Source organism: Pimephales promelas, chromosome 2 (assembly GCF_988280905.1).
Source record: "Pimephales promelas chromosome 2, fPimPro1.hap1.1, whole genome shotgun sequence".
NCBI lineage: Eukaryota > Metazoa > Chordata > Actinopteri > Cypriniformes > Leuciscidae > Pimephales > Pimephales promelas.
In genome coordinates, this window is record NC_142770.1 from 29,848,990 (window position 1) to 29,863,653 (window position 14,664).

At 38.7% G+C, this 14,664-nt stretch overlaps 1 long non-coding RNA gene across 1 annotated transcript; it reads right to left on the reverse strand.

Moving 5' to 3' along the window:
- Positions 1–11,541: 11,541 nt before the first annotated feature.
- LOC148997152 (uncharacterized) lies at positions 11,542–13,201 on the reverse strand. Its single transcript, XR_016146017.1, has 4 exons — positions 12,808–13,201; positions 12,153–12,227; positions 11,944–12,017; positions 11,542–11,862 (listed from the first exon to the last, which is right to left on the reverse strand). It is a non-coding gene; the product is annotated as an uncharacterized LOC148997152 (long non-coding RNA).
- Between the last annotated feature and the right edge of the window lie 1,463 nt (positions 13,202–14,664).

Here is a 14,664-nt window from a genome sequence, read left to right on the forward strand (position 1 = left end):
GTCCCAATGTGAAGGTTGCATCCTCCGAAGACCGTATTTGAAGGACGCTTGGCCGTATTTGAAGGCCGATTGCGTCACTGCAGCGCGATGAACGCTGTCCCAATTCAGTTATGCATCCTCCGAAGGCCTTTTTCGAAGGCTGGTTGCGTCATCAAGGCTACCCTGATTCAAATGCACCCTTCATTTCGCCAAGAAAGAGAGGATAAATAAATGGATCCTACGCGACCTATCCTAACCCACAAGTCATTGCGCTGGTGACGACAGCATTTTTTTTTTTTAAGTGGCCGAGAGTTCGGTGGTGGACGGCAAATTTACATTTAAACGTAAAAGTATTGTTTTCATTAATCCAGAGAAACCAGTGTTAACAGGCAAAAGTTTTTTCTTTTTCTTTTTCATCAACTCATTCGTCACCATTGTGTGGCTTTGTCTTGTGGAAACGCAAAAATGAAAAAAAGAAAACAAAACATTTATTATTCATAATTTATTATTTTATGCAACTTTAAATGTGTCAAATAAAATAATTCATGGCTCTGGACGTTGTTTATTTTTGTAAACATCTGAGTGTTTGCAAGGTTGATGCATTTAAACTATAGAATTGCCTACTTTAGTGTAGTTTAATGTAAAACAATGCGTAGTGTTGCTGTCCGTGAGGGAAACAAGTAGGCTACTTCACATTTACGTGAATAGCCTATGAAGTAGGCTGTGAAGTTCATTCCCCTACTGGTTATTTTGAAAATTAAAGGAACAAAATGTTGGTCTATTGTCACAACATTAACAAATTGTTGTTAACTACAGCTGCGTCCCCCATAAGTGCGCATCTGAAGCGCTCGGACCGGTCCACGGTTCTTTCTTGTCGCCAACTGCTGGATAACGAGCGGAGTAACGTTACCTTGCACTGGACTTTTTATATTCAACTGGTTTTAAATTTTCAAATAGGGTTGAAAACCTGTATAAATACATTCACCATGGTCCATTTCTGTATCATCCATTTCACATCAAGGTAGCCTGTGAATTACACTGTGCAAACCACAGTAATATCACCAGACGAAGAAGGGTTGGCTCTCAGTCTCCACAGTAAATAATATATATATATATATATATATATATATATATATATTCCCAGATAGCAAACTGACATTGAATCAACGTGGAAATATGACATCGAAACAACGTTGATCTGACATTGTTTTGCTCATCGAATTAACGTTGAACCAACGTCAGACGCGTCATTCTTTCAAAACTAACGGAAAATCAACTTGAAATCAACACGTTGTTTCAACGTTATGAAAGCAAACCAATTTTCGATTTTCATTTAGCTTTGAAGAATGCCGCGTCTGACGTTGGTTCAACGTTAATTCGATGAGCAAAATCAACGTTGTTTCAATGTCATGAGAGACGTCGTTTCCACGTTGATTCCATGTCAGTTTGCTGTCTGGGTTGCTATATTGTTATTTTTTTTTGTTTTGTTTTATATTTTACTAGAGGACAGCAGGGCCCTGCTCCCATGTCCTCCAGTAAAAAATATATATATATATATATATATATATATATATATATATATAGCCAATTCTGTCCCCATAGCTGTTTATTTAATTTTATTAAATGAATGATCAGGGTGGCAGCAGTACTCTCGCACTGTTGCTTGGCGCCAGGATAGGTAATTGGGAACACCTGGTTGCGCAATTAGGAAATCCCACGAAGGCTACATGGTGCGTCCTTCGAAGGACGAATAGGCTGCATCCTTCACAGTCCTTTTTTTTCTTTTTGTTTTTTTCTTTTTTTTTCTTATTCATCTTAACTCATTTACCATTGCGTGCTTCATTTGTTATGTGGAAACACGAAAACGACATTATAGCCTACATTGTAGCTACATTATTTCTTTATTAGGCCTATTCATTATTTCAATATTTTATGCAACTTTAAATGTGTACATAAAAGAGAAATCATGGCTCTGGATATTTGATTATTTTTGTAAGGGTCTCTGAGTGTTTGCAAGGTTGATATATTTAAACGATATACTTTTGTGTAGTAAAGTAAAATGTTGATGTCCTGTGAGGGAAAAAGTAAGCTAGGCCTACTTCACATTTGTACATGAATACGAACCCAGTATGAAGTTCCTACTTCCTTACATTCTCCCACTGGTTTTAAAAATTAAAGTAACAAAATTTTGGTCCATTGTCACAATATTAACAAATTGTTGCTAACTACAACTGCGTCCTATATCAAAGTGCGCACCTGAAGCGCTCTAGCCTGCAGAGGATTGTTGTTCTTGTTGCCTAACAACTGTGACTGACAGCTGTCGATGACAAGCGGGAGTCAGGACGTTTGCACTGGACTTTTTATATCCATCTGCTTTAAAATATTCAAATAGGATTGACAGCCTGTATAAATACATTCATCATGATCCATTTCTGTAGACAATAAAAAGAATAGGCTACCCTACAAAATCAACATGAAGACATGAAAATATAAAACATAAAATATCCATTAAAAATAGCCTATAGCCTAAAATAAAACAAAAATGACAATAGCCAATTCTGTCTCCATAGCTGTTTACTAGGGCTGTGAATCTTTGGGTAGACAGTGAATCGATTCGATTCACGATTCATAGGTTTTCGATTCGATTCAAGAATGATTTGTGCAAATTCAGAACGATTCAATTCGATGCGATTCACATCCAAATTCGATGCGATTCGATTAATTTGATTCGATTCTTAATTTTTTATAGGCATTATAGTATTATTTCAATGCTTTACCCAATGGGTCTTTGTCTGGGTTTGAATTAGCCTACACAGCGGCCTTCGGGGGTCAGATAGTGGGGATTTTGTCCATTGTTAAAGTTAGTTTATGTTTGTTTTTAATTTTAATGAATATATTATTATAAAAAAAATTCCAAGGCCTACAAATTAGCATTTGTAGAAACCTACCTAAGTAGCCAATATTTTGAAAAAGGTTTTTAAAGTATTGCATTAAATGACTACATGCACAAATTAATGGAGACGTTTTCATTAGTTTCATTTTGCGTCCTCTTAGTGGACTCGTTAACATCTTTTCACTAGATTTTGCTCGTGATCTGTCCCATAGCTCTCATGTAACTACAGATTTTTGAGCAGTCCATGTTTGAGCTCTCCAGCTGAGCTCTCTGTCGAGAAAGCAATAGTTTTGAGGCAAACCGCTCAAGCCATTGATAAAGCTGCCATGCCATTACTTGGGCACTATGAAATAAAATGCTTTCATTCATTTATTACATGGAAAGACTCTCCGTACACGCACGGTGGTCTCTCGCCCGCTTTCCCTCTCTGCCGAGTGCGTGCAGCCGTGTGTGAACGCGCGATACGCGGTTTGGAGCACAACCTCTGTCTCGTATGCACGCTCGCTCTAGATTCCGGGAGATTTTAACTAATTTGCGGCAATGGTGGAATGTAACGAAGTACAAATACTTTGTTACTTTACTTAAGTATATTTTTCACGTATCTTTACTTTACTTAAGTAGAATAAATAGTGCATACTTTTTACTTTTACTTTTACATTTTGCAGCAATTATTATACTTTCTACTCCACTACATTTCTACAACTTCTGTTATATTTTCATTACATTTTCCCCTGCCAAAATGTAATCTGACCGTCCGTTCGTTGCACGTTTGTCTCTCACCAGTGACGTTTGGTTGCCATAGTTACATCAACTAAATGGGTCTCGCACGCAGTGTGTTTATCGAGCAATTTATACGCGAAAATTTGTTTTTACGTGCATAGGAAACGCACCTATGTAATATACGTTTGGTTAGGATTATGGCAAGCCAAGCGGTTCAGAATTACACCATAAATTAATTACGTTTACTGCCAAACATAGTTATTAACATACAGTAAGGATAGGCATGATTTATAATTGGCTAATTGCAAGCTTGTTTCAGAAAAAGTTTTTTTCATTATTTCATTATTATATTTTTTCATATTTCAATCATTATTGAACATCATTATAGGAGTATTAGGTTGAATGAGTTAGAATTAAATGTTTTATTAATCATTAGAAAATAGTCATTAAGAGAATCAATTGTTATGCACGTACTTTTACTTTTAATACTTAAAGTACATTTAAAATCAGGTACTTTTTACTTAAGTATGGTTGTCATTGTGTTACTTCTACTTTTACTAAAGTAAATATTTATCTGGTTATTTGTACTTTTACTTAAGTATTGAGATTCAGTACTTCCTCCACCACTGATCTGCGGTAATACAAGCTGATCACGACACGAGTAGCTCAACAGGTAGAAAGATAAACTCATTTTTCAGGCATTTGACCGACCGGGCTTCAGCGTGAGAAATCAGAGTTGTGTGAGCGCGTGAAACCAATCAAATGCGGATGTCTTATGATGGCCAATGCGTGAGGCAGCTTGTACCAGGAACACTTTAAGGTTGTGTTTATATATTTCTAAACGACTGAATCGCTATAAAATCGCGATTAATTTGATTCTTAGCCTTGTAAATCGATTATTCACGTAAATAAACGATTCACGATTAAAAATACATGTTTCAGGATCGATCCATATGCATCGTCAGGATTTATAATCGATGCATCAAGAAAACGAGTGAATCGTTACACCCCTACTGTTTACTCAATTTTATTAAATGAATGATCAGGGTGGTAGCTGTAGCCTACTCTCGCACTGTTGCTTGGCGCTGTGCCAGGAGCGGTAATAGGAAACACCTGGTTGCGCAATTAGGAATCCTCAAAGGACCCAGCCTTCACATTGGGACACAGCTGCAGTGTTAAAGTAACACTGAAGCGGTGTTAAAGTTAATGAGATAATTAAGTAAATAACTGAGTGATTATTGAACATCATTTGAAGACACCTGATGATAACAAGCAGAATCACGGAAGGAGAAAACACGAAAATTTTAAAGGTGCCCTATGGCATTTAAAATCAAATCATACACCATATTCCATACCAGATGGGGGCAGTATACCTCCAGAAAAATACATCCGCGGCCGTGCGCACTCTCATGTCTTCAAACAACACGGGCGAGCGCTGAGTTGCTCTGTCTCCCTCGTGCATATTAATCAAATCAATTGACACGATAGTAAAAGGTTGGAAGTCCGCAGTTTCACGTGGAGCATTTGGAGATTTTCTGAGATTAGAGACTAAATGAACAACATCTCAATACTAAATTATAAAGGCCGTCTCATAGACAAGTCGGTGCATTTCGACGATATGGGAAAATTAAAGCCCAGGCTATTATTTCTAGTTTTATGGTATTTGTTTTGTTCATATTACATTTTTATCATTAGTTTTAATTAATTTGACCGACAGCATTCCCTGATGTGGACCAAGCTAGCGTCTTTCAGAGCGGCCAACTCTCACAACACTTTTCACACACTCTCACGCCACACATCAATTTTTTCATGCACAGAAAAGGACACGAAGACCGATGTCAGCTCTCAGATTCTGTTAATTTTATTACGTAATTCAAACAATAAATACTAGAGGTCGACCGATATTGGATTTTACCGATAACGATAGCTAGGTTGGGCTGTACTTGCCGATAACCGATTAATCAACCGATAGTTTTTAAAATTGATACTGGATAAAAACAAACATAACACTCCAAGTAAAACAGTGCTGAACTTTATTATAAAAATACAAAAAACTGGCATAAAAGGCATTCTTTCAAACAAACAAAAAATAATACTCTAAATAACAAATTAAACATTCCAAATGTAACTGTTTAACTGTTCTTTTTCAAGCCAACCTAATGAATAAAAAAGACGTTTCAAATAATAACAAAATTTGCCATCTGAAAATAATTTAAAATATTAAAATATGTTAAATGTGTGTTTCTTTAGCTATAACATGTTGCAAGTCCAATTTGTTAACAATGATTTATTAGCTAGTTTACATGAACTATGTGCATTATGCAATATAAATGTTTACAGCATTAATATTTGAGCAATACAATTTCACCTTGATCATTCATGTTAGTTCATAGAGTTTTAACTATGGTTAACAAATAAAAACCTTAATTTAAAAATTTAGTATGTTAATTAACAAACAATGAACAGCAGTTATTAACCTTAGTTAATGTTATTAATGTGTTAACCAGCGACTGGCAAGTTTGGGGCTTTATTACTGTCGGTGGTTCGGGGGCTCCACTATGCGCTGCTCTGTCTATTATTGGTCCCATCTAATAAAAACGCCAACGGTCCGTGAAGCATAGCCTATATGAGTTGCGTATTTTAGTTTCACTTTCATTTTGTTTGTATTCGCTGCTAGGTAACGTGTCGATAGATCGCTTATTGCTCAGACGCACATCAGGTTGTGATCTTTGTCTCCGTCTCACTCCGTCTCTCATGTTCCCACAGACGTTTAATCGCGCTATTCTTGTCACGGATTCATTGACGCGTCCCTTCCACGCTAACCATGCGTTTAACGTGTGGCAAATTTACCGGTCGCACATGTGCGACTGGATGTAAAATTCAGTCGCACACTCTCAAATTTTAGTCGCAAAATGCGACTATTTGGTCGCAGTCTGGAGCCCTGTATTTTATAGAACTTAAAGAATATTTAATAAAAATAAATATGTATTAAAGTGATGGTGAAAAAAGAACCGAAATCGAATGCTTCTCTGATTCGTTTGTTTTTGTCGGCTGTATGAACATATCAGTTTGCTATCATACGTCTCTAATGCAACGTCGCTGCATAATGAATGCATCAAAGTGACCAGCTGGATATAAACTAATGCAAATAGATGGGAACAATTTGTGACATTAAACATTCGGGTCGGACTTAGGTGTATTTTTGTGTCAGTGTTTTAACCGCTTGAGGTACTACTAATGTGCGTCCTTTCAGCCACTCTCGAAGGCAAACAAACATACTGTTGTGCGGTTCTTTCTCTACTAATGCAGCATTTAGTCAACAAATTCATCCGTTTATAATGATATGACAAAATTCCCTGTACCTTTTCGCTGTCCGTGCTTTAGCACGCGCATCAGATGTCAGCGATCTCCGCTCTCCACACAACGCGCGCTCTCAGTGCAGCGCGCAGTGTCACGTGTCGAAATAAACAACACGAGGCATCAGTTGATAGTTTTTATGACACCTCTAGAGGCCGCTTTTGTACTGCATGATGCCAGCAGACCCTTCTCAGCTCTCTCGTACTGTGTAATGAATGACAGCGCGCACTTCTCAGCCGCCCCAGCAACGGACGAAACCAGAAAATAACTATCGGTGCGGATTTTTGCCGATAACGATAGTTCCACCAATCAACTATCGGTGCCGATTAATCGGCAAATCCGATGAATCGGTCGACCTCTAATAGTTTATCTCCCTTTTTCCAAGTCCTAAAACGCTGACGGTATGCTTCAGGGACTAATTCATACACTTTCAGTACAGCCGTTTTAACCTTGTCATAATCAGCGCTGTCTTCTAGAGACAACAAGGAGAAAACCTCCTGAGCACGCCCTGTTAACACACATTGTAACAAAATGATACGGTCTGAATCGACCCAGCCCCTCGCGACTGCAATACGCTCAAACAAAGTGAAAAACACATCAACGTCCTTCTCATTAAATTTAGGCACCAAGCGCAAACAGTTCAAAATATCACGTGAACTACCGCTGCCCCTAGGCAACTCTTCTTCATCCCCTTAGAAGTCTTGTAATTTACCTTCTTTAATCAATTTCAGTTTTTCACTTTGTAAATCTAATTTTGCCAATTCTGTTTCCTGCCTCATTTTTTCTAGTGCCAATGTAACGGGAGGAGAACATTGACTGTTGACAATCTGTGAGGGTGGGTAAATGTTTATCAGGTGTGTACGTGTATCTGTGAAGCTCTGTTCACAGGTGTGTCCAATATTGCTGATAAGCCAGCGGTTCAATGCGATTGGCAGATGCACTACATAAAACCACAACATGCAGTCCAGGGTGGGAACAGAGAAAGCCGCAACACGCTCGACTGTCTCCAACGAATCGTCTCCGTGTCCAACGAAGCATTCATGCACGACTCCACGCCGTGACAACCATGATTGATCCCCGTCAGAGAGAGGTCTCCGATATAAATCAACGCACTCTACTCCTCTGATTAAGGGAAGTGTGAATTCTTATCACGTACGAACAAGTGGGCACTGACGTGGGTTTGTGTAGAACTCATTTCCCTTCCTCTGTCTCGCAGCCTGGATCAATTGTCCTGGATTTCCCCGCTGGCCATTCAGAGTGTACCACAAATCGTCCGAAGCCGGGACTTGTGCGTGTCGCTGCAGATCACTGCTGTTTCGCCGTTAGCACCTGCCACATGTACTAAGGGCACGGAGTGGGCGGGGTCATGAGTGACTTTATGTTGACTGCGTTTTCAAGAAATTGTGGCCAAATGCATATAACTGTAGTCTTGCTTATTTCAATTTTTATTAGTTTAGTGAGGCTGTTATGGTGGCTGCTCGCCTAGGTTTCTTCTATTATCTGTCTGACATCATCCAAAAGGAATTAGTGTGGAGGCTGCTATTGATTTAAACTAATGTAGTTCTAGAAAATTATATCTCTTATTGTGTGGAGTTTATTTTGAAGTGTTTACACCTGTACATTGTTCTGCCTTTCATATGATCTTGCTGTGAAATTTTCACGTGTGAATGCGTGCTGTATTAGGTAAGATTTTCTTCAACATACTGGGGTAATTCGTGTGATCGCCCCTCTTGTTAATTCACTGGTTCACAGGGGCGCCAGATTGTGGTATTACTCCTACTGAAGCAGCCAGCTACATAACATTTATTGTGTTTTAATTTTTGTTTTTTATCATGCATATTACTGTGAATAGTTTTGGAATTTCTGTTTAAATAAACTTTGCATTTTTATACGATTGGTGTATGTCTGTTACTTGTGTATCACAAGGGTAAAAGTCCTGTGTGTTCTTAACACTTGTTACACCAATACTTTTTCAGCTTCTGACTGCTGCCGTATCTGTTCCAACTCTGTTTCCTTCTCCTTCTCTAATTTCATACGCAATATCAATATTTCTTTTTGCTGTTCAAAACTTAAAGCTACACCAGGAAATACATTCTCATCCAAAGCCAACTTACTAGGACTATGTGGTTTTCGTACAGGAGTCAAAACATCCATGTCATACAAATGTGCCCGTATAATTGATCTAACATTTTGTTTTAACCTGCTGTCGCCCACACTGATTTTATAATGATCAGCTATCTTTAACAACTGATCCCTAGTACACTGATCCAAAAATCCCTCCGTGGGAACAGCAATAAAATCATCGACACCTGCCATGATTAACACCTGAACAATACAGCAATCAGTCCCCGTTAAACAGAAGAACGTATAGTATTGACCTAACTATTGCACAACACAAACCAAAGTAAACTCATAAACTGAGCGTCCCCTCTAAACTACCTAACCCAATCTACGTAACTCAACCCTAGTCTTCAGGGGTTACTTGCGACAGGTATTTATGCACTAAAAACCAGAAGTTTGGTTAAGCGACCAGCAAGCTGGCAACTTCGCCACAACAACAAACATGCTCCCGAGACAACCGCTCCAACCACTTTCACCCCGCACTACATTCAGGTGCACACGAATCCTAAAGAGGAAAATGCGCTATACCTACAGGGGAACTAGCTCAAATTTCACATGTTACAAGCCTGGCTCAAAGCAAGCAACAGAATATAGGGAAAGTCCACACACGGAATAGTTTAAACGAAATTTATTAAATTAATAGAATTGTAACAGAATAAACTTACACAGCCAGTAAGAAGATTGGCTTTTACAAAAATGAAAATGAAAGCAACAGTGTAATGAAATTAAATGTAAAAAGAAAAGAAACAAAAAAAAAAAAATCCTAAACGGTGCGGGAGAAATGCAAGGAAGGCTGCCTCTCCTGCTGGTCTCATCTGAAGCGTCTTTAAAGGCTGCGATCAAGAACTAATTACCACAACTCCAAACACCTGCGCCCAGCTCACCTGTAGGAGACACAGCACACCGAAAGGAGGAGGAGCCAGGCAAAGCCGTGACACCCCCCTCCTTACGACAGAGGCCTCTCAAAGAGAGACTCTGGAAAAATTACACCCTTTTTTTTCAGCACCCAAACAACCCTAATAAATACACAACATATCAAATTACAATAAAAAAACATGAATAAATTTCCATATATGAATAAACATCAAATGTTAAAAATACTCAACTTTTGTTCTAGGGGTTATGGCTTGGACACTCCGCCCAAGCCTGCAAAACAGATGCAAAATGGCCACTTGAATCCAGCCGGCTCCCCCACCCCCCACTCAATCCCTCACTCGAACCCAAGCCTCCAGCAAGTCCCGGTACCTGGAAAGCCAAATTTTAAGGAGACTAGGCAGAGAAGAGATTAGAGATACAAGAGAGAGACAGACAGGACAAGACACTGGCTGCGTCCAAAACCGCATACTCAATTAGTAGGTACTTAATTTCAATAAGTACTTACTCAACGAGCGCTAAAAGAGTAGGTACTTTATAGCCAAATCTCGTTGAGTATGAATGAGAACCGGACATCTGCCATGTTGACGTTATCATGTGACCTACTACGACGCGTTATCATCATATCACAAGCGCAAAGAAATGAACAGCGACACGTTTAATTCTTCTATCTATAAATATCTTGACATTGATGAAACTTTCTCATTTTGTTGTGGTATTGTTGAAGAAACAGCTGATATTTTTTTTATTAAGAAACCCCCAAATCGTCACCTCTTGAATATATGTTGTTAATTTCTTTATTTTATACCCAAAACGTTTCTCCTTTAAGTTTTCCTCCTTTTCTTGATGAATTTACCTCGTTTCATCCCTCAGACCTATAACAACAAAACAACAACATTTTTCATGTATTATGAAGAACTATTTAAAGATATTTAGCCTTGTTATTGTTCCTTTTTCCTGTATTATGATGTAAACAAACCAATGATCTTTATGTTTTCTGTTTTGTCATTATGACTATTATGGTATCTTTCCATGATCTTGTATGTAATACGTTTATAAGTTTAAATTATGAGTGACAGGTGTACTAACACTTCATAACATCAGTGACTCGACAGCACAACCTAGAACAGTTTTCCTCTGCGTTTGTAATGTCTGCACAAAGGAGACGGGCAGCTGCTCGAAGATCTCTTTTGGAGAAAACTGTTGATTTTATACTCGAAAAATGTAAGTATCACTCCTTAAAAATTAATATTACCTCAGAATGAATTGCATTGTTAGCCCACCCCAAAACTTAAACAAAATAATAATATTAAATGCTGACCAATACTTAATTATATAACTTTTTTATATACTAAAAATATAATTTAATATAACAAGCAAAATGTAATTTGTTTTGTCATATGACAGTTATGCATGAATACATTTATATTCATAAATGCAGTGAAACATCTCAATTATCAGTCAATCGATGAATTAATGGATACATGAATTAAATAATTCAATTTTATATACTGACAACAATAATAAAAATGAATAAATGAGTAAAAGAACAAATAAAAGTAACCATCACAATAAACAAATGCATTATACAAGTCAACAACACATGAAACAAAGCTTTATTCAAACTACAAGCATGTATTTACAGGGCTGAACACCACATCCTAATGCCGTCTCAACACAGCGGTTCCCATTCTGCGGCTTTATTCTGATGAATTCACCAGAGGGGACTGTGCCTTCGTCCCGGAGCTTGTTGCTGCGCTGCGCTTCACAATCTGAGGCAATAAGGGCAGGTGGAGAGATAGAGGGTCTTGTAAGGGCAGGTGGAGAGATGGAGGGACTCATCCATGGCACCACTTCCAGGATGCAGCTCTAGGCTCCTCATCCTCAGTGCTCACACCAGTCTGCAGACATTTCAGATCCTACAAAAATGCACAAACATTATACAAAAGCAGTAATTTTAACACAATGTCATTTGATTTATGTATTAAAAATAACCTTACTTTATATTTGAGTAAAATCCCTAAAACAAATGCTGCCATCATCTTTCCTTGCAGGTCTTGCTCCACCACAAAAGCTATGCAGCAAATGCACAGAAATCAAGAATCAGAAAAGTGTTGTAATTTCTCTACTTGAAATTTGTACAATAATTCAAATAAACTACAATTTAAGATTGAATAGATTTTGTTATCCATTTCTGTAGTATACTCACTCAGAGCCTTTCATGACAGCATTCAGCATCATGAGCCTCTCTCCAGCAGATAAACACACGCGTGTTCTTCTGTCCCTGTAACATACAGACAAGATTCACATTACGAGTTCAACACTGAATTTACATGCTGAGGTTGATGTGTTAACTCACTTTTAATCCAACTTAAATGTCCCTCAATATATCAACACTAATAAGGGACAAATTAAATATAACATATTTAGTTACTTTATAGATTTGTTTATTTACCTTATTTACAGTAGGCCTACATTTGTGTAATGTAAGTAGTGTTGACAACAGTGAATTATCCTTCATATTAATAGCACACATAACGTTACATCACTCAGATGTATTTTTCATGTTGGGATGTGCTCATCTGCAATACTTAAACAATATTTTCATTTCAGATGTAAATAGACATTTTAAATAAGCGTATTTAAGATGTAACGTTATATGGTTATGTAAATCCATTTTAGAAACTTACGTGTAGCGTACTTACTGGAGCTCCCCAGTTTAACTAACTAATAAAACATGTGTTTACAGCAAAATCACAACTATACTATACTGTCTAAGTCCTTTAGACCTTCAACAGTTAAAACGTTTACTCTATAGTAGTTTAACACATACGATTTAAACACAAGAAACCGTGTTTACTCACATTTGAAAACCCCTGCTGATCTCCGATGTTGATAATTACGTATGCTCTCCCGTGGCCTTCTGGGATAGAAGAGTATCCATCGGATGAACACTCAAAAATCGGGGCGAAAGCAGGAGATCATCCGGGAACTTCTCGCCTACTCTTTTATGAGTACTGAGGTTTCGGACATACTACTCCTTTCAAATACTGTTTCCCCCTACTATATAGTACGAAAGTAGGAATATTCGGACGTACTATAAGTATACGTATGCCCGAATCTCGCGATAATTAGTACGTCACTCTGGTAATTCTCGCCTACTCTTTTATGGATACTAAGGATTTGGACATACTTATTCGCTCGCCTACTGCTTTTTCCATACTATATAGTAGGGAAGTATGCGGTTTCGGACGCAGCCACTGACTCATTCCAGCTCACACGGGGCACGGGACAAGGCGTCAGCCATGACGTTGCCCACAACCCGAATGTGACGGATCTGTAAGCTATACGGTTGTAAAAATAAAGCCCAGCGCATAAGGCGCTGACTTGGGCTCTTTAGTGAATATAAAAACGTTAGTGGGTTGTGATCAGAATAAATGGTAACCGGAACAGCACCCCCACTTAAATAAACATCAAAGTGTTGTAATCCCCATATTAAAGCTAGTGTTTCTTTTTCGATGGTCGAGTAATTTAACTGGTGACAGTTAAACTTTTTTGAAAAGAAACACACTGGCCGGTCTACACCTTGCTCATCCCTCTGCCTTATCGGCTCAGAATCACCCACATCAATGTCGTGCTTGATCAAATGAGTGCACGACGGTGTATCTGAAAACAAAGCAGGAAAGTTAAAAATCAATGACTCAACTGCTAATGCCCTCTCCTTAGACAAATGGCCAAGTAGTGTATCCAAATCAGACAACTTCTCAGAATTCTTCAACTGAGGCTGGAGCACACAGTCGTCTGGGCTAACCACATCCTCCTCACCACATGCTGCCACCATGTGTGGAGATAAACTAGATATCCCAGCAACTGGAGCCAACGCAACTGACTTTACCTGATCACCAGTCTCTGCTGCCCCAGAAACCGGAGATCTACTGTAATAAGGTTTCAAAAGATTAATATGACAGAGTTGCTTATTACGCCTTCGGTCAGGAGTTGAAACTAGATAATTCAAGTCCGACACTTGCCGAACAACTGTATAGGGACCGGCAAATTTAGCAAGAAAAGGTGAACCGGCTATCGGCAACAACGCCAGAACCTGATCCCCAGGGCTGAATACTCTCGGCTCAGCTCGGCGATCATACCAACTCTTCATTTTCTTCTGAGCCTTAGTTAGATTTTCTACAGCCATCTCACAAGCTAAGAAGAATTTCCAGCGAAAGCCGTTCACATACTCCAACAAGTTAGAAGGACTCTCAGGACTCTTTAGCTTATCCTGCAGGACAGCTAATGGCCCACGAACTCTGGCCGAACACCAAATCATTAGGTGAGAAACCTGTGCTTTTCTTGTGTTACCTCACGTGCTGCAAGCAACAACCAGGGAAGCCCTTCCTCCCAGTCTTTGTTGAGCTGAACGCAGTAACCTCTAAGCAATGACTTGAGCGTCTGGTGAAAACGCTCCAGGGAACCTTGACTCTGGGCATGATAAGCGCTACTAAGCTGACGTTTAACACGTAGCTGTTTAAGCACTTCTGAAAACATATGCGATGTAAAATTAGAGCCCCTGTCACTCTGAATACTCTGAGGGATGCCAAAGATGGAAATAAATTGAGAGCGAGCCTTCACCACCGACTTTGTAGAAATTGTACGTAAAGCATAGGCAGCTGGGTAACGGGTGGCCTGACACATCACAGTCAAAAGGTAAACACACCCTGACTTAG